The sequence below is a fragment of the Gymnogyps californianus genome, chromosome 1 (assembly GCF_018139145.2).
Source record: "Gymnogyps californianus isolate 813 chromosome 1, ASM1813914v2, whole genome shotgun sequence".
NCBI classification, from domain to species: domain Eukaryota; kingdom Metazoa; phylum Chordata; class Aves; order Accipitriformes; family Cathartidae; genus Gymnogyps; species Gymnogyps californianus.
The window spans coordinates 44,068,293-44,092,935 of NC_059471.1; positions in this window are offsets into that span (position 1 = coordinate 44,068,293).

The following is a 24,643-nucleotide window of genomic DNA, read 5'->3' on the forward strand; positions in this document are numbered from 1 at the left end:
CCGGAGCAGGGAGACGGAGAGAGAGGGAGAGAAGTCCCTCTTCCCCCCCACCCCTCCTCTTCAGGAACCGTTAGATTACATGTTTCGTATTTCACCCCACCAGAGACGAGATGTAATTTTCCCAGCCCTTTTCAGCAGTCGCTTGTCAACACAGTTTGTGGAGAAACACGAGCGTCTCCAGCGTTCCCCCGAAGCCGGGCGGGAGCGGGGAAGCCGGGGCGCGGGGCGGGCGCCGGCCGCACACCTTGCCGGGGCTGGGGCGGGGGCACCCGCGGACAAAAGCGGAAACCTCCGGACGGGTCTGTCGCTCTTGCTGCTGTTGTTCTCTCGGGACCACAAACGCTCCTCCCGGCGGGGTGGGAGTTGCTGCTGAGGGTCCGTCGGCAGCGCCGAGGCCCCTTTGTTGCGCGGGCGGCGGTGGCTGCGCGGGGCGCGCAAGGGCAGCCCCACGCGGCAACATCTGCAAGGGGACCTTCCCGCGAGCGGCCGCGGATCAAAGGCGACGGGGCACCGCGGGTCACGCCGCCGAGAAACCGCATCCAGGGGGCTGCGGCGGCACCGAAGTAACTTAGGGGAAAGCGGGCGGCCCGGCTCGGCCCGCCCCGCGCAGGTACCGCCGCGCAACAGGTGGCGGCGCCGCGCAGAAACCGCGCGGTCTCCCCCCCCCCCCGGGCCAGGTAGCGCGGAAAGTCAGCTGCTGCGCTTGCCCACGCATGCGCAGTGGCGCAGCCGGCAGGACGTGCCTCGCCTGGCGTGGCCGGGCCCCGTGCGTGGCGTGGTACCTGCCCGCCGCCGAAGTTGAGGGTGGAGTTTTAACGCGTGTGCGGCAGCTGGCGTGCGTGGGGTGTTAGGGTCCGTCGGGAAAGCCGAGAGCTTTGTTCTGCTTGTCTTGAGGGCACGTCGCTTTTTTAAAGGGGTAAAGAAATGGCCATTCGTACAGATGGGGGGGGGGGTGGTCTGCAAAAAATAGGGTTTGGTGTGTACGTAGTTCTTCCAGTTTTAAAAATTACGCTGTGTACTCAATTAATTGTGATGCATGTATGTGCCCATAGCTGCTGGTTTGGGGTTTTTTTTTTAATATATACTATTATGTGAGAGATGACTCATGGGATGACACATCTACAGAGTGGATAATCTCAACTGTAGTACTTCAGTGCAGGGGAATTTCCACATTATCAGATATAAACTATTCTCGTATGATCTACTTGCTTATTGTACTTCAAGTTCAATCTACGGGAATTTGTACCGGTAAGGATGTCCTTTGCTAGTGAAATTTTAGGTATCCCGCACTAAAATCTTTAAAATTGGCAAATAAAACCAAGAAAATACAAAGTGGCATTTTGTTTTGAAGTCTTGTGTACCCATATTTGTGCAGAACACTTCTTCAAGCGGTTTTTAGGTGTTTTTCAGAACGTTTATCTGGAGGAGCTTGTAAAACTTGAGTTCCAGTGGTGGGATCTAGTGTTGCATAAAACTTGTAATTTAAAAATGTAAATACACTGCATCTTTCTTTTTTCAGTTGTAGAAAACTAACTCTGTCCATATTTTCTTTGCCTCAACTATCCTTTTGCATCTCACCTTCTCTTACACCTTGTGAAGACGGAACAGATCCTTGAGAAGATCAGGACAGAGCCAGACACACGTGATATTGCCACTTGGAGATCTGAGTGAACTCTGAGTTAGGAAACCTACCATTTCATTTGTTCTCTACCTTCCCTACAACTTGATGCACACCAGCCCTTCTGCTTTTCTTCTTGCTGTGTGCCCTCACGGATATATAATCCTCATGGTTCAAAACCACATAAAGAAAATATAGCTTGAAAGGGTTTACTACCACAGGTTTGGGTTAACCTTGATCATTTCAATGCAACAATGGGATTAGAAACCTAGAAAGAAAGAGATTTATGAAAAGGTTCAAGACTCCTCAAAGCTTCTGGCTTGGTAAGTGTTTCTAATGACTATGGGGAGTGACTGGATTTATTTTAACTCACACATATACTCACACACTCACGTAAACACACCAACAAATCCTAAGGTTGCTGTTTGTAAACTTTTTTAGGTTGCATTTCTCTTACTTGCTGACCCTTTCATGTAATGATATTGTTGAGTGTTTTCTTTTTTTCTCCCTGAGTTGATATCAGCAAAACTCAAATTACTGTAACTGATATTTGAAAATTCTCCCTGTGTCAAGTGAAGACTTACGGTGCTGAAATCAATAAGACTGTTTAAAATTCAAAGACCTGCAAATCGTTCTGTTTGTCCTTTGATAGGGCCTGGGCTGATTAAAATGCGACCAAGAAAGCTTAATTGCTGCACTAATTAAGAAGTCTTTAATTTCTTTCCTGGAATATTGTTTGAAGCAGGGTTTCTGTTCTGCTCATGTAACTGTTCAGGGCAGGTATTCTCTCTGTTTCTCTGTCTCTCTTTTTTTTTTTTTTTCCTTTTGACCATTTTGGTATATTAAAATGTATGTTAAAGCAGTAAGATGTATTGACAGTGATTGTAATTTATTGCTCTAAAAAAAGACTGATATGGAGTTCACTATTTTATTAAATTACAATTTTGAGGGCAGCTGTAAAGGGTAAGATGCAATTAGAAAATGCATTGTAGCTGTTGCGTTTTAAGGAATCTGAATGCCTGACTGACAGGAGATAGGATAGTACATCAGCTCCCTCCCCCTTCTTCAGTTATTATTGATAATTAAATATTTAAATTCATTCAGAAAAACCAGAAAAGTATTTATCTTCTGAACGTGTGTGAAGGAATGGGCTTGGGGGAGGGGAAGCGTACAGAAGATAGGCACCTGGTAAGGATGAACAGTGTATTACCGTGTTAAGTTCATCCACAAGATTTTTTTCTGCATTTCTTTTGAATTTATTTTCCTGCGAAATACCTTTCTGTCTTGTATTTTGTCTTACCCTTGTCTCGTGACCTATTTTGTTCACTGGTTTCTAAAGAGAAGAAACTAAATGATTTCACAAAGCTTTCTGTGTGATCAATAGAGTAATGTTTTAGGTTTAATCGTGCTGCATTATAATTCTGGCAAGCAACTGCTGAGCAGAAGATTCTAAGAAAGGAGCAAGTACTGGCGAAGAGAAGGTAAGTTCTGTTTTGCTTTTAATCTCTAGGGTCTCGAGCAGCAATCCTCCTTTCAGGAGCTATCTGTTATTTAGAGGGAAGACTGAGAAAGAGGGAGGGACCTCATACCGAATCCCCCCTGCATGGCTCAGGAAAATAGACTCATAGAAATGTAAGTCTGTGAATTGGGATCCTTTTTTTTTTCCCTTCCATCAAGGTATTTACTAAACATTGAAAACGCGATGAATACAGTTGAGATTGATGTGAAGTGTTGTACCAGTAATAAGAAACTGGATACTGCAGTGCTGTTTTTCTAATTGTTGCATTATAGTCAAACTAGCACAGACCTTGTCCAATACAAATACAAACTGGATTCCTTTCAGTGACAGGACAAGTAGATAACATGCTTAATAGATACAAAGGGAGATTTACCATTCCAAGCACGAAGTCTCGCTAATTATGTTTACTCTAATTGAAAGCAAGGTTTTGGGGAACCTGAAATTACTCATAGGATATTTTTAATAACTGAATAATAATAAAGTGCAGCAACGTTGATCACAAACCTTTTGGTCTTTCAAAAATCTATTGGAAAATTAAATGAAAAGTGGAATTTGGTACAAACAATGCCCCAGGGCAAAAAACAACTAACACTAGATTTTCCAGTCCAGCCATAACACAAATCAATTTGAGCACACTTCTATGGCCAGACTGCCAGATTGTTATGACTGCTAATTCACTCAATCAAACAGTGCATTAGCACACCCGGCACAAACAGCTTTAACAATAGCATACACTTCTGAACAGTCCGCCATATATCATAAGAAGTCCAGAATACATGACAAGATTGCTTTCACGTTCTGTTGACTGCAATGTGTATTTATGTGTGGTGCCTGCTTAACAAAAAAAAGTGGTGGAAGAATGGAAGCGAAGAAACTTCAGGAGCCATTAAAAATAACTTTTAAAGTCTTGAAAAACGAGAATCTGGGAGCAAATTATCACCTGGGCTGATTGTTTAATGCGCATCTCTCAGCTGGAGAGTTGAAAGCAGTGGCTGCGCATCCCCAGCACAGGACTGGAAGGGGAATTGTTCCGGGCTTGGCAGCTCGCACACGCCCTGCCTAACCCAGCCACTTCAGCGCCAGAGCATCTTTTGCCGGCTTTACTCCCGTAAGTCATCTCGCTGGCTCCGAGTGTATTCACCGCCTGAGTAGAAGGGCAGGGTTTAGCCCCAGGAGAGTAGCCTTCAATTCTTCCCCTTCATCCCCACGAGAAATGGGTGTTATCTCCGGTGATGCTAACTGATCCTCTGACCAAGGACGCGCTGTTCTGGGAGATGCAAGAAGCGACGACTTGGGAACCTTCTCATCCCTTCCCTCCCTCCTCCCCTGCATCCGACACACACACAAACACACGTACACACCCACACCCACACCCACGCACAAGCGCATATATGCAAATTGCAAATACCAAACGCCAATTAAGCTACTTGCTTATTTACGATTTTTCCCCCCCTTAAGTCGCTGTTCTGACTTGAGAAAATATGTTTCGAAGTCAGTAACTAAAATAATCCTTATGTTGATTTGAGCCTCTCGGTCACGTTGCAGCTACCAGAGCCAAATGGTGAAGCGGGTCGGGCTCCCTTGTCGGGCTGGCTCGGGGTGGATGGAGCAAGCGACTGGGCACTGCCTGCTGACATTTACCTGACAAGTGACAGCCAAGAGGGAAAGCTGCAGTACGAGAAGGAAATGATAACCAACTTCCCTGCGTGAATTAGACGAGGACTGGAATAGACGGGGAGCCCTCTGTGATGTTTGCGTTATACTTGGGCTCTCATTAGAGGTCCTCAGTCCAACGTGTTAATTCACCTACCAACAGGTAGGAAAAGTCGCTCAGAGCAATAATTATGAAGTACAAAGCCCCTGCCATTAAATTATGTTAAAGCGGTGATCTAATCTGAGATGCCCTTTCCCGTGCTTCCCCCCCCCCCCCTTACACAATTAGTTTACTCAGCCACTCCATCCCTATCTCCCAACCCAGGCTAATCGAAATACAGACGCTGGAGAGCCGGCCCGCTGTTTAAATGTTCCTGGTTTTCCAATACGCGCCCCGATCTCTGCCGGTGCCAGGGGACCGCTTTTCCTGCCCCGCGCCCCGGAGCCGCGGGGGACCGCGGCATCCCCTGTCCCTCCCTCCCTCCTTCTCTCCTTCCTTCCCTCTCTCCCTCCCTCCCTCCCTCCCTCCCTCCGCCCCCGCCGGGCTCGCCAAGCCCCCGGCCGCGGGGCTCGGTGCCGCCGCCCGCGGGGCGGTGAGAGGGGCGGCAGCCGCCGGATCGGGCCCCCGCGCCCGGCGGGGCGGAGGGCGGCGGCTCGGCAGCCGCTCGAGCGCTAATTGTTTCCCTTAATAATAATAATAATAATAAAAAAAATGCACACTGGGTTCTTTTTTATATATGAGCTGACAGCCTGCGAGACGCAGCCTTTTCCTCCGCAAGTCACTTAAAGTGAATGAAAAACGTTGGGGTGGGGGGGTTCCTTTATTATTCCCATATTTCAAAAAAGCAGACAAACATTTTTAATTGTTCTTTGATGGGGGACACACACGACACCTTTAAAAGTCCGAGCCCTTGCTTGAAAAGTTTCAGCCCAGAGCGGAATTTTATAGCGAGTTATAAACTCTCGGTAAGAGCGGGATGTTATAAATGGAAGTGCTGACACAACCTTAACTATAGCGTGTAAACGGCTATGCTATAATATCCATTAAGCAGAAAGAAAAATAAGATGGCTGATCAATAATTTATACAAAGAGTACCAACTGCAGACATAATAACTGTAATGTTTGCAAAGCAATCTCTCGCTCTCCAGGCTTAACAGTAAACTAGCGGGGCTGTTAATTTCCAACTCCTACAGGTAAGAATACAAACAAATTACTTAAACTTGTATTTTGCTCGATATTTTGCATGCCTCGGTAGGATAAAATAAAATTTAATTACGATGCAACTTGGACTGGTTGAGGAGCCTCCCTCCCCCTTTCCTCTCCTACCCGCCCGCCTGCTGCTCCGAGAGGACCTTCTTGTGCAAAGCTCCGACCGAGGGAGGAACAGGTTGGTTGGACGGGCGTTGTAAATGGGTCGACTTTTGGGTCACTATAGTTCTTCGGGAGAGTTATTCATACATGGCAACAAAATGAAGCCATTTAACTTCAAAAGAAAGTTACAAGGTTTTCCAGTGCCACGAGCAGAAACACAATACCCCCACCGGTGCGATAAGCATCAGCTGTCAGAGGACAATGCACTGGCGCTTTACATGCAGGAGGCTACCGGGGAAAAAAAAATCTGCTTTAGGGGAAACCAGTGTGTCTTCCATTATCCTAAGCCGAGAGTGAGCGAGCAACTGTTACCTTCATTTGCATGGGAGCGTTATCTCCCATTTCCGTCTACTGTATTTAGATAGCAAAGCAGAGGAACAAAGTCTGAAAGTTACTAAGTAGGCTCGAGTAATGCGGCGAAGTTTTTTTGCATGCCTCTTGCAATAGTACCAAAGATATCCCTTCTTTGTTAAATAACAAGACAGAAACATGTCAGTGGAGGAGATTTTTTAAAAAGTGCCCCCCTCCCCAGCCTAGACAAAACAAAGGTATGTTGCCAACCACGCCAAAAGCTCAAATTTAACGTGGCATGTAGAGCTCTTTCGACAGTTTTCAGCTGTGCTTCTTGGGGACTTCACGGGTGTTTTGTGTAGCATAACCGGAGCGACATCTTATTTCTGAGCCCTGAGCTGTAACGCGGGGTGCTGCTTTGCGAGGTCCTGCTTTAAAAAAAAAAAAAAAAAAAAAAAAAAAAAAAAAAAAACCAGAAAGAAAGAAAAAAAAGAAAAAAAAACCCAGTAATTTGCCTGCTTGCCTGGTGCTTGCTTGTCCAGTGACCTCTCCCAGCTCAGCTCCAGTGAAGCAGAGGAACATAAATGACAATTGCCTGCAGACTGCACACACAGACGGAGTCTTTTATATTGAAGCAATAGTTTTTGCCCCCCACGCCCTCCCCCAATGACCGGTTGGATGCAATGTGGAATATCGTTGCTTAGAGAAACTTAATAGAAATTGCAGCGCCCACTAGTGCCCGTGGGTGGGGGGGGGAGCCGGGCTGCGCGGCCAGCGCTCCCCCTCCGCCCCGCTCCCCTCCGCTCCCCACGGGCCGGCCCCGGGGAGAAACGTCCTTCGGGGGCAAGGAAACGCGGGCAGAACTGGGGGAAAGCGCAAAGGAATGAGATACGGGCAAAAATAAGCTTGAGCTCATCCTTGTTAAGTGGGGGTGGTTTCTTCATTTTCTAAGTGGAAGCTTAGAAAAAGCAGAAATGGAGAAGTTGTCTTTTCCTTGCTTCTTCCCGTCTCACTAACCCCCTTCTGTTTGAGGAGGTGTGTGAATGGAGCAAGTTTTCGTAGGCAGCATCTTCACACTGTCATTGCGAAAGGAATTGGAAGGGCTGCCCGGCTGTAAAGACTTGATAGGAAACACGAACAACGCTACACACGTTTCTGCGTTTTGAAAACCCACCTGACATGCAACGCTATGGAAGCTCTGCGAGATATTTTCATTAGGCCCCTTCTTTCTTTTCTCAGGTGTCTGAGGTTTGTGGGTGTTCTGTTTGGGTTTGGTTTTACACACATACTGGATAATGTTCCCCAGTCAGATCCAAGCACTTACAATGGTGTCCAGCATAATATGATTTCCCATGCAGGATTCCCAAAGCTGTAAGAGGCAGCTTTGAATTATATCACACACACTGGGTCACAAGTAGGTGGCAATGGACTAATCCTGTCATCTTCTAACTCCATCTTTAAAAGCTTTCAGTAAACCATTGGTTCACATTGTATAAAACTTCTTGAGATACTAAGAGCTTGTTTAGCCGAGAAGGAAAACTCCAAATATGTTCTCAAATACCTTGGGCTCAATGTCTAAAATCATCTGGTGGATGATGAAAGGTGGGCCAGGATTAACATGTGTCTCCGCTCTACCTCTGTTTGACAGTCACATCTTTTCCTTTTCCTTTATTGTTGCTATGCATTTCTTCATCCATAATAAGCACCAAAATATACACTCAAATAGTTCTCTATTCCAAAAATTTGTTGCACAAACTCATAAATACAGAAGGCATTGAATACCAAAGTAGCTGAAAATAGTTTGCAGGAAGTCCTGATTTTCTCTATTTTCACATTTCCAAAAAAGACACTTATTTTAAAACAGGATAATACTTGGCATAGATATAAAACATAAAAAAAAGTTCCTGTGTCTTTATGGTAGGTATAATAGGGGTAGTATGGCCAAAATAAGTTCCCTTAAAATATACACTGTTGATTTTTATGGATAATGGCAAAAGACTTTTATTATGACTATTTGTTTGAATTTATAAATAATATAACTTCACTGTTGTCTGTTCCTCTTCAGTGCTCGGTGATTTACATGCAATTGAATTTTATTAGTATGAATACTGGACTCTAAGCTTATGTATTTGAGTGCTTATACAAAGTAAAGTCTTGGAATATTTATCCAATAAAAATAGACTTATGAAGACAGCAATTCCTCAATACATTCTTAGCTTTAGGCACAGCTGTAGATCTGTAAGTAGGTACTGAACACTGGAAAACAAGAAGCTGAGTCACAAAAGTATTAAAAAAACCCAAACCCCACATTTGATTCTTATGTTTTGAAAAGCAAAGGAAATTTTAAGGGAAAAGCAGTGAATACATTCGAGTAAGAAATGAATTTAAGAAAATTGTAAAAATATAGAAGGAGGTGAATTACAGTAATAAAATTTTATCTATACAAAATATTTGAGTCAAAAGTATGTACTAGCAGGTTGGTTTTATTAAAGCTTGTTCTCCTAAACATGTGAGTATAAACTTAAAATATAAACTTCAAAGCAAGAAAAATGAACTATCACCATCTAAGTTGCTTTAATCTAGCTGGTTAGAAAGAGTTTTAATTGTCGTGCTTTTGCTTAATTACACCCTTCAATCTGACGATCACTCTCAGGCAGTTGAGGATTATTCCGTTTTGACATGTGAGGAGGGATAGAGCAACTAAGATCCACAAAAAAATTCAGGTGCCACACTCATACTCCCAATTGTTGCATGACTTAATACGTACCTAAATCCCTTAGTGCATAAGCTCATGTTGACACAATTCACCAAGTGTGCAGGTTTCCTTGGCTGGACATATAGATGGAAGCACAAATCTCAGTGTTGCTTTTTTTTTGGAAGAGAGAGTCCATGCCTAAACACAAACAGTCTTTGCTTGGGTTCACTGTGTTCGCACAAGTGGGACTTCGAGCAAGGTAAAGCTGAAATGAGGCTATTTGCTTCTGCGTCCATATTTGCATTCTGTGGTACAGCTAATAACCAGTTAGGCAGGTCACTTCCAGGGTGGGAAACCTGTTTTCACACATCCAGCTTCTATCGTTCCCACAGGACAAGAGAACTCAGCCAGGTTTCCCACATGGTTGCAGTAAACGTGAGCAATCAAATATGAGGTCTGCAATGGTGAAGGTTTCTCTGGTTCTTCCTTGGAAAATTTAGGCCAGTTGACCAATAGACTACTACCAGGAGGAAGACCTCCAAGTAGTCTCCCTTACTTCTCAGGTAAATATTTGTGTCACCTTGCTGAGAAAAGATAGTAAGGGCTGAATTCAGCCACACTTGCTGTTGGGCTGTACAGCCTCTTCACTATCAGTATCATGGGGTACCCCATGCTGACAATGAAGACCTTCTGTTCTCCACTGGTTAATTTCTCCTGGTTTGAAAGTGAGGCTCCTAAGTAGCTTTGATACTTCTAAAATGTTATTCCGTGGCTTTTACTTCCTGTTTTAAAGTGTTCTATCTACAACCGTAAAGCTATACTCAAAACAAACATTTTCTTAACAGCTCTAAGTTTTATTTTTTACTATCAAGCTGAAACAATTACAAGGAAAATAACGCATATAGCAGTATATATAATCGAGAAAATGTTTTCTTGAGTGTTTTGTTTCCTACTGATATAAACTTAAGAACTCAGCACACAGTTTACAAATAAGGGCCAACAGCTGAATACTTTTAAATACAGTGACGTATAATGGCTGCAGTAAATACAGATTTGGAGGCTACGTTTATGCTAGCAAATTAAACTTGCCTGGGAATGTTCCTACGCAATAAAGCCAACTAGCACATATAAGTAGTTGTAAACTCTTCTCCTGTCCAAAAGATGGTAGTGGCAGCAGCCTGCCAGCTGCGAAGGGTCTCTGGGATATGCAGCCTCCCTCTCCCTCAAACTGCACCTAGGAATTGGTTTTTAGGAAGCTTAAAGTGTGCCGGGGGCCATTCAAACAGTTTTACAGTATAGACCATCATGTTCCAGTACCTGGGAACATTCCTGGCACTGTTTAATTTACTAGTGCAAATGTAGCTTCAACTGTTTTATATTACAGTAACTGCATTGAAACATATATTCACCTTGGACACTTTTATAGGTACAAGCTCTTGATCTTGCAATCTTTACTTGGGCAACATTCCTATTGACTTCTAGAAAAGAAATCTTAAAAAAAAAGGTTTCCTTAATTAGTGAGGAATCCAGCCTTGGCCTATAATTGGAAAAGAAAAAGGAAGTAAAATTATAACACAGGAGGAGCTTGCTAAAATACTCCCTACAAAAATTTTCCAATGGCATTGAAGTATTACTCACTAATACGGGGCCTGCTTAATTAATTTAGCAGCCTGGACTAGAGATTCAGGTTTTTGTGCTCTCATGCTTTTGTGCTGGGTATTTGAAGCTGAAAATGTAATCATGAATGCATTTTCTACAGACTTTTCTAGAAAAATGTTAGGGAAGGCAGGGCACATTCCTTGCTGGGTTTTGTGTTAGATTCTTTACAGTCAACATCAGGCCCAGAAACCAGCCCGGGGAAGTTAGAGTCTTTTTGCAACAGGTTGCCTGCTATTGAATTTATAAGGCTATTTGTAACTTTTATTGATAGGAACACCATAAAAAAGCATTATGCAAAGGGACCGATGCATTTATTTGTGTGTTTTTCCCCATTTAATATGAACTCACATAGTACTGGCCTGTTTGGGAGTCGCATAAATGCAATGTCTTGCACTTCTTTTTACAGCTGTAGCTTGTTTTGAATAGTCAGACAGATACAAAATGACAGAGGAAAGATTATTCTTTAGAATTTTCACTTTGCCATTTACAAATCAATGACGTTTGCATCTGTCTTAATACATTAGTGAAACGGCCTGTAAAGGAAGACTGTGTTACAGATTGAGCTGAAAAACAATATTGAACAGAAAAGTATTGCTAGTTTTATTCAGAACCAGCAGAGACTATGAATGATATACTTGACACTTCATAAATAATAGCACACCAAAAAATCAGGAAGAAAATTACTTTTTGGCTCAGTCTTGCAGTCAAGTGCAAGAATTTTAGGGTCAGTTTTGATAGTCTAACCCTACAAAGGAGAATAAAATCTTCCTTTCTTCCACTTGAACAGCTTTCAGATATCAATTACTAATTGGAGGTCTGTTAGAAAGATTTATTTGGGAAATGGTTGACTTTCTTTCTACAGCTTGTTTTCCCACGGACAATGTTTTTAGTACGCATCTCAGGAACATTTTTTAATGACAAAACTCTTAATTATTGATGGAAAGAAAGAACCCCAAACTGATGCTCTTTAATTCATCTCAGTACTCGTTGGTCTCTCATATAAATTCTAGCAATCTCCAGCTCATCTCCTCACTTCTTGGTGGAGACTAAAATAATACAGAATGTAACACTGTTATTGCTTGCTGCTGAATTACAGTACAAAACTTGGTTAATTAACGAGACTAGGCAAACAAGGTGCTTGTATCTGTGAGAAATCTGATCTCGCTTTAGGGCTCAGTTATTTCTCTGATAACCACCGATTGTCTCTTTTGCAGAAGCAATTCCAATAAGGCAAAGGTGCCCTCTGTAGGGGAGAGGCTGTAAATGATGATGGGTAGCTGGAGTTTAACGTTCACAGAAAGCAACAGAAAAGAAAAATTTCTTAGCAGTCTCACTCTCAGAGAGACACTACAGACTAAATATTATGTATAAATGAAGCAGTGCAAAAATAACAAAAAATATTTGCCTTAAAATAAAGCTGAAAATAATACTCTCAACTGTAAATAACAACTAACAGTTTTGTAAAAAGCTGCCCCAATGCTAAATGTATAGTGCATTGAAAAATGAGCTGCAGGAATCTCCTGAATAAAATTAAATATGAATTTCAGTCACAAGAACTTTATCGAAATAAGAGAATTCAGAAAGCAACACGCTTAAAAAGTCTCTGTAGCATGTACTCCTAAAAAGTTTACCACAAAGCAGATTCATTACCAGTCCCAGGGGGTTAGCATATTGCTTGCTAAGAAATTGCTTTTGTTGGCATGCCCACAGACACATCTTAGCTGGTGTGCGGAATCTCTAGTGGCTATTTGCAATTATTTGGGGAATTCTTTCCTCAATTTATAATGGTAGCTAATGCCAGCCCAAAGAGAGGCAGGGAATCCAACACTAGTTGTAGTTCATTGCTCGTTATTAATTATTTTCTAGGCCTCACCTTTATAATCCATTAGGATGACCTGCAGTTCTTGTTATCTTGATTTTCTGTCTCTCTCCTGTCTTCTTTTCTTTTTACATTACATTTACATATACTTTTGGAGTAACAATGGTGTTGCATATAGTAACCTGCATTACCAGAAAGTCAGAGAAGAAGAAGAAACTAATTCTAGTAGTTGATTTGCTATATATGTTGGGGTTACTATGAAACCTAGACTGAACAATAGTTTAGAAAGTGAAGATCAGTGTTGTAAATATGCAGTCTAATCTGCTTCTAAATATGACTGTAAAGAGAAGGGTGGGTTTTGGTCACCTGTGGAAAAGTAAGGATAATAAGTTTTAAAACCTATGGATTGCTAAAGGTGTTCGAGATTTTTTTCTGGTCTAGATCGTTAATAAGGGTCCATTTTCCTAGGTCATAGTGACAAGACTGACTGTCTTTCAAAAGCAGGGTTGAAGGAAAGGGGGAATGTAAACCTATGACATTGTCTTTCCTAATCACAAGTTCTGGTCAAAGAGAGCTTGTTCCTTTCTTTACCCACTGTTGGAAATACTGGTATGAGGGACATATCCCATGTTTTGAACCATGTAAATGTCAGATTAATGCTATCTTTTGTTTTAATTAATATCTGAAACAGTAAGCTCTTTTCCTTCAATCCGTCAAATAGCATTGAACTTCCCAGTCTCATTTTAGAGAAGTGATTTCACTCCACTACTTTTTGATCTTCAGGGCATGCTTCCAAGTCTATTTACATAAATAAATGTTTGGGGAATGACTGAGATTATGGAGCTTAGTGGACTTTTGACATGCCCTCTTCACATCCCGTTGCTTACCCTGTGAATCAGATCTGACATACAGCAGGGTATTCACTCCACCTTCTCTCACAGCCAAAATTAATGCAACTCAGAGGACAAAAGTGAGGATCTGAACTCAATGGGGAAATGCTTGTAGGTGCTGCCATACTATGTGAATGTCCTTCACAGGTCAAATCCTCACGACAACTTTTTTCCCTGACATAAAGCACATTTACGCTGTGAGATATCTGAAGTAGACATCGTCTTACCCTGCTTAATTGTTGCATCTTTAATGAAAGCCCATGGTCATATTTGAATGCCTATCCTGAAATGTGAAAGTAACCTCAGGGTAGGTCTCTTTAAAGTCTTTCTTGGCACTATCCAACCCTTCAGCTAAACACAGGACAAACATCCAAGGCTATTTTTTCCTTTTGCTAGACATCTTGCCTGTGTCTAAACATGCAAGCTGGATCCTTCTGGTTTATTGTATTGATCCTTTCTGGTCCTTTTATAAGACTATATTTGCAGTTGCAAAGGTATTATTGTACTTTTTTGAAGACGTGTAATAGATTTAATTCTGGAAAAGCAATGCTTTTCAAGCATTATATTCTTTTGATTTTTTTCCTTAAGTTTTCTTCTTTTAGATTTTTCTTTCCAACTAGAGGCTGCCAGTTCCTCAGATTTACTCTGGAGTAGCTGCTTCCAGACAGTACTCACACAACCTATCTTCAGATGCTTTGTTTATGTGTCAGAGATAGGAGTCTGGTCTCCTTATACAGTTAATGAGAAGAAGTATGCATGTTCAGTGCAGAGATTCAGAAAACCTAAACTGTAAGCCCTAAGCTGATGTTGTGCAAAAAGTCCTAGGTGACCTGAGACAGACCTCTGTCACAAGTGGACTGTAAAATATGTCAAATTTCCCTTTTAGTTTAGGTACCCAATTACTTTGTTTACAATTTAATCTTCTTTTCGTAATTTCATCAATCATAATTTTCTTTGTATCCATTTTGCTCTTTACTATGCTGTCTTTTAGTTGCTGTGATCATGTTAATATTTTAAATTCTCCCTCATTGACTGAACTTTTTCTATCTATTTTTAAACAGTCATGATCAACCTTGACTTGAAAAAAACTATGGTAAATCTCAATGCATGATTTCTTATTTTCTGGTGTCTTTGTCCTCTTTCCTTTTTTTTCCTTTCTTTTTTTCTTTAAGATTATTAGAGCATTCTGTAGTACACAAATCAAATTTGACTTATTTCCTGTTACTGTAATTGGCTTGACCCTTTCTTTCCAGTTTAAGATCATACAAACTCTAAAAGCAAAGTGGCACTGTGCAAAGTCTAAAATATCTGGGTTTTTTTAATCTTTCATTCGTATAGTTTTATTAATTTTACTCAGCTATCTGCAGCTTTGATACCGCTGCCCCCAGCACTTTTCCTGAATGGCTGCCAACTGTCTTTGGGCTCTGTTGTCTAGCATTATATTGCTTGGCCCCAATCCTGAAAAATTTATACACTTGAGTAATTTTACGCATGAGAGCAGGCCCATTGACTATTGATGCATAACGTTATTCGGGAGTGCACGTATTTTCAGGGCTTGGATAATTGTTTTGATTTTACTGGTCAATCATTGCAAAGTATTTGTAATGGGATTTTTAACCCAATTCTAGATTTTTTTTTTCTTCTCAGTGTCTGTAAACTGTCACAAGTTTTGTACAGTCACATGGGTTTGGACATAGGTTAGGTGGTTTTAATGATTAAATCTACTCTTCATTTTGTATTCGTGGCGATGATGCCCACAAACATATTAGTGTCTGGCTGAGTTGAATGTATTACAGCTTCTTAAGTATACATAGGGGTTTTTTTAATTTTACACTGCAGATAAGTGAATCTACAGTAGCTGATTCCCATAGCCCATTCCCGTTCCATAGCCCATTCCCATCCCATAGTCCATTCCCATGATAACGAATTCGCTATCAGGTCAAACTTTGGAGACTTTTATCACAACATCCATAACTAACCATATAAGTATATATGTGCCTGTGATATATTTATTCATTTAAAGGAATTCCAGCTTTTTGTTAATTTACTACATGCTTCTAATGCCTTCTGATTGCATCATTACTGGAATAGTCTTCTTGTTTGACTCTAGCTACAGAGGATCAAGAGTATGTAGCCCAACAAATATTACAGAGCAATTACTATATAATTATTTCTCTGTCTCTGTGCCCATCTTTTTATTACTACCATCCCTTTACTTGGCCCCTTTTACTAGTAACTAGTAGCCAAACCTCCTCATCCTTTATCTAGTTTAAACAAAACACATTAAAATGTACAAGGGCCTGAATCCCTAGCTGCTATGAGTCTCCAGGCTTCTCCTAAGTCAACAAAACAATGTCACTTTTTACTGGCTGAGAAACTGGTCGAATAGGTATGAAAGCCAGATTACTACTCTCTGTCTGATGTTCAATATTGATTTCAACTTCTTTTCCTTTTGCGTTCCTTAAATACCATGCATTCACTTCACATCCTTAATAGAGTGCTCCTGCTTAAATAGTAATCTTCTTTAAAACCTAAATACTTCTTTTTGGCCACTGTTTTTACTCTTTGAAGGATGTCCTGTCAATCTCATCCTTATGAAGATCTCAGTAATATATAGTATTCCCTTTGGAATTTTTCCCCAGTATTGTCCATTTCCTGCCAAAGGCTCAACAGTTTGAGAATAAGCAGTCTACGTATCCAGACAAAATAGGAACAAAGCTTTAGGTGATAAAGCCTACTCAATGTAAGCTTTATTCTGCAGTTTATGCTACCTCTGAGATTTCTATATCAACTTTATTTTGCTTAGATATTTAAGACATGTACATATTACAAAAATCTGCTGATTTCACAGATATATATATTGCCCCTTGTGGAACCTAAAAAAAAGGAAGAACTATTTTCAAATTTACATTCAGCTTCACTTGCAGTGTCACAGTGTGACTAAACACTGATGCTTAACACATTTGTCCATAAGCTTGTTTTTAAGTACGTGACAAGCTTTAATAATTTCCATGCTGAATAAGAGCCTTCAGGCAACATATTTTAATGCCAGAACCTTTTCAGATTCTCAAATGTATTGTTTCAGAGCATTCTTAGCACTCTATTTTGAATTGTAGTCACCAATCTTTTGTAGTGGTATTGAGCACACACAAAAATTATTGAAGTCAAAGTGATGAATATTGGGTAATACAACACAGAAATCCCATTTCGGGTTATATGGATAACGTCTTGGCATGTTGATTTATCAGCTACAAAACATGGATCTGAACAGGTCCTTATCTACCTTTTTGATGTATTTATCAGAAAGCAATAGAAATGATATAGTTATTGAACTTCTATTTTGTAATGCAATTACATATTTGTGTTATATCTTTTAAATACTGTAGGCATGGTTTGAGGCTGAAGTTATAAAAATTAAATAGAACTATATTTTAGATAACTTTATGGAGATTAAGAAAAGTCTTCTCCTTTGAGAAACTGGTAGACTTTGCTGATTAGGTCTAGACTGTCCTACTTCTGGTCCTCCCACGCAGATCTCTAGCGTCAGGGTAGTCCGCTATTGCAAGAGAAAGACTATTAGCCTTCTGTAAACATTGTTCGTATAGATACAGCTCCTGTACAAGTGAGAGTGAGTGTAAGTAAGTGAAGAGTTAATAGAAAATACATATTACAAAAATTATATGTAGAACTGTGGTCTTGGTGAGCACAAAAAGGAATTAAGAGTTTTAAGCTGATTCATGGATGCTTCATAAAATATCCCTGTAATCCTTTGCATATCCATTCATTTCTTCACTATTATTTTCCCTTACATATCAGAATGTAATACAGGAGTAGTTTAAGGACCTAGAAGCTCAACTGTGAACTTTCAGAATTAAGATATCAGGTTAGGAGATTAAAATAACTCGTTTAATCAGAAATATCTAGTTAGTTGGGTTTTTCTCTTTCTCTGATGTTTATGCTTACCAATGTGTTGTTACCATTTGCCATAAGAGTTTCAGGAAAGTTTGTTTTGGTTTAGCTGATTTTTTTTGGATCAAGCTCTTTTTTACTAGGGGTTTTTATGTGGATAGTATTGACGTTTTTTTGGAAGTACTGTTGACTCATCCTGAGGACCAAGAGTACAGTTTAAGGGAAAAATAGTTAACCTACTTTTTTATTTATCAAACAGAATTTGTCTGTTTTTATAAGTTTTGTATACTTACTGATGTGTTGTATCACACAGGAAATGATTTTTGCTATGATGAAGAGCAGCACAAGTTGTCTCCAGTTGTTGAAGTCAGTGAGGTCACCATTTCACAGTATCCTACTCATGTTTCCTTATTTCTATTATTCAGAAAGGCTTTTCTTCTCTGCCTTCCTAGATTTCATTAGGCACATTTATCAGTTTCATCAGGGAGGTGAGTCAAATTCTTCTAGTATTTCTGCTGTGATTTTATATCCTGCTGCTTTGTTGTTTTTCAGCTTCTTGCTTGTAACTTGTCCTGAAATCCTGTTAGGAGTGGGATTAGTTGTGTGGTTTCAAATGTTACATATAAAACTGTGGTTGAGATAAGGAGATTCTGTTAATGATTCCTTTTAAAGAATCTCCCCGTCTCTTCTGTTTCAGCAATGAGAATTTTCCTCCTTTTCTTTTGGTTGTCCCATTTTAAACATTGCTTGCTCAAAAATACTATATGGTTTCACAGTATATCATAGCATGCCATGTATTTCTTAGCTCTTTAAATGTTCCTTTCTCATTGAGGCACAGTATTTCCATTCTTGCTGTGAGTATACTGATACCCAGTTGTGACAGCTGAACTGAACCACATTGCACCTGTGCACTTCCCTTTTTTCTTTCAGTTCAGCTTCCTTTGCCTGATACGCTAGCGTAAATCTATTCTTAGGGCCAGGCTGGAATTCCTCATACTAGCCTTTTGTTTTCAGTTTTGTACTGTTGATCTTTGTCACTTCCTAATCAGAGGATATCTTTCTTTGGTTTATTTTTAGTTTGCCAGAGATGGTTGTAGTCATCGCTGACACCTGCTGCCTGGCATGCTGTTGCATTGTAGCCACATAGCCTGTCTTCAGATGATGCAGTTGTGGTCAAATTTTTCTTTTCCTATCTGAAAAATTTGACTCTTCTCTGTGAAAATTTGGAGAATAGTATATCAGACACCAAATGTTATCCGGCAAGTCATCATTTTGGTTGATGGTTCCTCATCCCAGTTTTCCCTTTGCACTGTCTTTTCCATGTTTATCGCATTGTAATTCAATATTGAAGTCAACCATCACAAAGAAATGAGCTGTATTCTGGTATTCTGTGAGTAACAGCTTGGAGGCAGCTGCAGAATCATCTTTGCCTTCAATGCTCTCTTCCTTTGCTGGAATGTAACACTATTCGACATAACTTTGTTTAGGATTATGGTTTGGAATCTGATGTATGTGGCACACTGCTCTATAGGTTTCCAAATGCTTAGTGGCTTTTTTGCTGTCTGTTATAATAAGTACTACTGCTTCTTGCTTTCTCGTCGTCCCTGCTCTCTTCATTGGTGAAATGTTTATTCTTTTGTTCGATACACTTCATGTGTCTGCTGTAAAATGCATTTCCTGCAGTCACTCTTGGTGTCCAGACTAATAGAATCGAGTGGCCTGTATCTATTCTGCTTAACTCCAGTCCCATCTAGAACAGACTGGCCACATCAACAATAAACAGTACTTGATCATGCGTCTCCTCTGAGCCTCATGTAGTTTCCCCTATAGCCCTAAGATGTAATATATATTTTTGGGGATGTATTTCGGTTCAAAAGGCATTAAGTAATGTGAGAGTTGTGCAGTAAATCATGCATTATCTGAAACTAAAGGTGTGTTGGGTGCCCTAAGGCACAGCATGGAAGTATGTGGCAGTCTTTGAGAGTGCAAAGCTTCTTAGGAGAGTGACAGAAGATACCAAACCAGATGCAGTCTCATCCCTGACATCTATTGAAATCCCAACTGCAGCAATCCCCAGAACTACACTGGGATTTTTATTTTGGAGGAATGTGGTCAATTAGCCTTGGCTAACAGTCAAACACCCACCCAGCTGCCTGATTATTCCCCCCATTCACTGGGATGGAGAGAGGGAGAAAATAGTAAGAACAGGAATGAGAAAGCTCGTGGGTCAAGATAAAGGCAGGGAGATCACTTACCAATCGCAATCATGGGAAAAACAGACCTGACTTGGGACAATTAACTTGTTTTATTGCCAATTAAAATAAAAATACAACCATCAATTTGGGTAGTGGGAAACAACAAGATAAACATTAAAACAACACCTTTCCCAAGCTCAACTTCACTCTTTCACTCCTGACTCCCCTCCCCAAGAGGCACAGGGGGGACAGTCAGCACATAACAGTTACTCTCTGTTGCTCCTTCCTCCTCACACTTTCCCCTGCTCTGGCAGGGGCTCCCCACAGGCTGTGATTCCTTCAGGAGCATCCACCTGCTCCACTGTGGTCTGTTCCACAGGCTGCAGGCTCCGGCACCATGGAGCATCTCCTTCTCCTCTGACCTTGGTGTTCCCCCTGCTGTTTCTCCTCTTTTTTTCTCTCCCCCTCTGCCTGTCCAGCATTTGCTGCCCTTTCTTAGATACGTTTTCATGGATGCGTCACTAGCTTGGCTGATAGGCTCAACTTTGACAGATTTGACACAGGGCTCATGGGAGATTTCCACTCTTCTAGAACAGATTAAATCCAAGAAGGAAACTCTAGGACACCTAAAGTGGCACTACACGCCCGTGCTTAGGCAATGGAATCGAGCCCAACTTCCATGCAAATAGAGGGAGGTCTTTGAGGACCTCCAGAAATAAAACAACTTCCCCACTCTGCTTACCTAAATTTAAATTAATAATCATAATTAATTGAATAGCACATGGCTGCTTAGAAAGTAAAATCTTTGTATGATTTACCTCTTTTCTGGAAGTGCAGACAATCACACTTCTGATATACAGCAGCTTTAATCAGACAGAAAGCAATATGTAATCGCATTAGGACATTATTTGAGCATATACTTGCCAAAATTATTGCTAGATGTTCCAGAAATCGTCTATACACTGTTACCTTTTCTCATTTCTTTTTATAGTATAACAGATGGTCAGTGATATCTGGCCTCTAAGACAAACTGCAGCTCTCAGTCTCCAGCTTCTGTTATCTTGTTCCTGACAGAAGTATGGGAGCAGGACAGAACACCCTCTTCAGGAAACTTCAGGAAGAAGGTTTTTTTGTATCTATCTGCTATATGCACCAGTTTTGAACTTCTAACTTCAGCAAGCACAATGTCTGTGTTTTCTAGAATCACAATAGAAAGCATAATCCAGTCTCCATATTAAGATACCTAAATGGAGACATCAGTAAGTGAGATGCTATATGTCATCTAAGACATCTGCATGGCACACATGACATGTGACTATGTCCCTCTAGAGGGGCAGAAGGACAGCAGGTGGGATACCCTGTTGCAGCTAAAATAACCGTATACACCTCTGTTTCCATAGCTGAATCCTGCTCTCTATCTCTGCTGACTATAATGGAAGTGTAGATGCCTAGGACCTAATTTTATTGTTCAATTTACAGATCTACTCCCATATTGCGTGCCTGAGGATGTTTAAGACATTTGCTTGTAGATATGATACAAGGTCTGTGGGAAACACATGACCTCCCAATGCAGAACCTGAAGGCCAGGAGAGATAAACCGCAGCATTTAAAATGACATTATCCATTTGCATTCAAGGTACTGCTGCGCTCCCTTCTTGTACTTATAGTTACCTACAGATAGATGCCTACATTTGAGTGTCTTCATCTCAGACTGCATCCTACCATTGCAGACAGGAAAAGAAAGGTTAGAAAACCTTTCGAAATTGCTTTCAAGTGTTATTTCCATGCCATCTCCAAATTTTCAAGGCAGCAGGTCAGCCACCATTCCCAGGTGTCTCTGTTGATTCATTAAAGGCGGTATCAACAGTAATTGCTACTCAGAACTGTGAATAGGCTTTTGCTGAAGAAACTCTATAGCTGCTTCACATTACTATGGAAGTTAACATGAAAAATTTAGAATGCTTAGCTAAAACCTCCAATGACTTTTTACCTTTATTATTATCATTTTTACATAGCAACAAGCACACTATACAGTGCATGAAGAGTTTAAGTGTTTTCTCATACATCAACTTTTAGAGTATAATTGATTCTAAAGAAACAAACAATCTGGAAGTATATATAATACAGCTTTTAAGCACTTGATTGTATAAAAAAATCCATTTCACATTATATGACCTCATTCTGAAACCCAATAGCTAAAGAAAGTATGTTATGAATTTCCAATACAAGAGAAATTGTAGTTTACAATCCATAGTGTGTGAGATGTGTACTTGCATTTTAACTATAGTGTTATATATTTGTATAATTGTAAATGCAAAGGTCTTATCATTGGTTTGGTCTTGTATTTTAGTGACTAGAATTGCATAACCTTTACAGCTATAAATTAGGTAGTCTTCTGCCTCTGCCACAAGTTAATATTTAGCTAGTTTGTGCTGGGCTTAAGCATGGGAAAATCGTTTCAAGAATTTTTATTTTGCTTTTACACTATGAAGAAACATTTTGCAGGAATTTGTGCTTCTAAGTCTTATTTAGACAAATGTCAAGTATGAAAAAGATCTAGAAAGACATTTTCATTCATCAATATATATACATTGGCTCTCTAAACTTACAGTTCTTACAGACTTTCTTAGAAAGTCTTTTTTACTGACCAGTTCTCCACTTTCTCTCTGTCTCTGTTTTCTCTTACCTTACTGTTTTTCTCTTGTCAAAATCATATTGCCTGTCCTCTAATATATCTCCTTTGTTGGAGATGGAAACACCTATATTATTTCTTCATATGCAACTGTTCCATCCCAGTCTTATATTTCTTTCCCTTCCACTAGATCAATGGGACTTTTTCTATGCTGTCAGCTGGCCAGGTATTTTACACAGGTCTAGTAAGTCTCATCTATCCTAAATGAACACACTTAGTATTTGCAGTTTCTGTGTTCTTGGACTTGGATTCAGCTGGCCTGGGATAAACTGCAAATCTTTAAATCCCAGTCAAGTCTTAGTAATGCAAAAGCAGAAAGCAACAAAATAGAGTCACCCAGTAAAAATTGTCAAGCATACTGACAGAGTACAATGGCTAGATTTATAGCGTATTTCTCATGTGGGTCTGAGATACACTGTTTGGATACAAGTATACTCTCAGGTTTACAGAAACAAACTTTGGGGCATGTTGCGGGGCAAAAGGTTGGACCCACACTAGTCATGGGTGGGGAAAGCCTCCCAGTATGTACTTACAAGCAGTGTGAAGGGGATATGACATACATACCCAACTAATTCAATGTCTTCCCCTGTGGGGACTTGTGGCTGATGTTAGACAGGCTGTATGACAAGGGAGATGTCCAGGATTGTGTAGCACGAGGGCAGGTGTAATCTGGAGGCAACTACAGCTTTAACCCAGAGCACACGCTGCCTTCGGGATACACGAAACCTGCCGTGGGGATGTGTGGGGCCAGGTCACAGTGCACACTGGGTTCAGTCTTCTCCCTCCCGGGGTAGAATAAAGATAAAACCAAGAAATCTGGTGAAAAACAGAGTGGGGGAAGAAAGCTAATAGGGATAGAGGATATGAAGCTAATTGGAAGAGGGAGTTATTTGTTCCATTTGAACTAACTTGATCAAAGAAGAATTCATGTGAGTTTTGGGTAAGGTTTATAACAGGTTTTTTTTTTTTTCAAAACCTCCTTTGCTTATCTGGAGTATTAACTTTCCATTTCCACTGCTGAAGCAGATGTTTTGCTTGTCGCAGACATTAAGGCACTCTTAATGTGCAGTTACTGAATTCTTTTCTAAAAGAGCATTTTAAATTTGACAATGTTTCTTACATTTTTAAAGCAGTGACCTCATTTTGAAAAGATTTTTTTCCAATACATATGTCACAACTGGAAAAATATTAATCTGCAGAACTTAGTATAAAATGTCTCCATTTATTAAACATCTACTGTACAGACATCAGCTGTCACAAAATCCAGTCATGCATCCTTGTGAGTCCTGGCATTCTGAAAAGGGTTTGTTTCAAGCAGGAAATATATTTTCATTGTGGTTTTATTGAAATAAATATTTAAACAAATTCCAACAGTTAAAAATGTCTTTGCAAATCATACTCTAAAGGACTAGAAACTATTGTTATACCAACAGAAAGATTAACTCAGTAAACTCAGTTAAGATTCATTCTCCTTATGTCCAGACCCATCACCTATTGTACGTTATAGTGACCACTTCTAACATTAAATGTTTCTTAAACAGTTATCTAAATATAGCAGAATGAAAGATGAATATTGAAAAGTAATTAGACCTGAATACCTTATTATTCTTCCATTCCTCTTCATTTTAATTTATAAATGCATAAATTTGATTCATCTTTATATTTTTGCTTTCACAAGTTTAAACTGCCACTACACTTTGATCTTTTAAATGTTCTTTTTGTGGCAGTTTAGGAAAATTTACAGAAAAAAAAGGAAATGTGCTTTCCAAAGGGACAACCAATACAATAGATTTAAAAAAAATATTTATCAGTTAATCAGAGACTTTTCTAATGATGATATCTATTACAAAGCACAATGGAGATTAGAAAGTCAACACAGAAGAGAACTGGGTATTACAGTATGCCAATCACTGTATCTAAACATTTTATTTTTAAGATAAGCATATCAAGCAATTTCTTGTATTCTTCGGTTGCTGATGCCATCTTCAAGTCTGCCTGCTCAAGCTTTTTGTTTGTTTGTTTCTATCCTCTTTTCGTCCCATCACACAAGCTGGGGTTTTTTTGAATCTTTTTCTGTGAGATTTTTCAAAATGCTATGCTCCTCTAATTTACACAGTAATGAGGTTGCCCTGTCTCTGACCTTGGAGAGCTAGCTTGGACTTCCTATATGATATATTTTTGGAGGAGATCTCCACCCCTGATTAGGGCTAATGGGTGCTGAAAAGCTGTGTTTAAGAGTTGTTTTAAGTTAACTCTTTGGGAAATCTGGCTTTCAGTTCCCAGAGACTGCAGCTGTTTTGGAGAGAAGGGAAGCAGAAAAAGAAGGAAAGG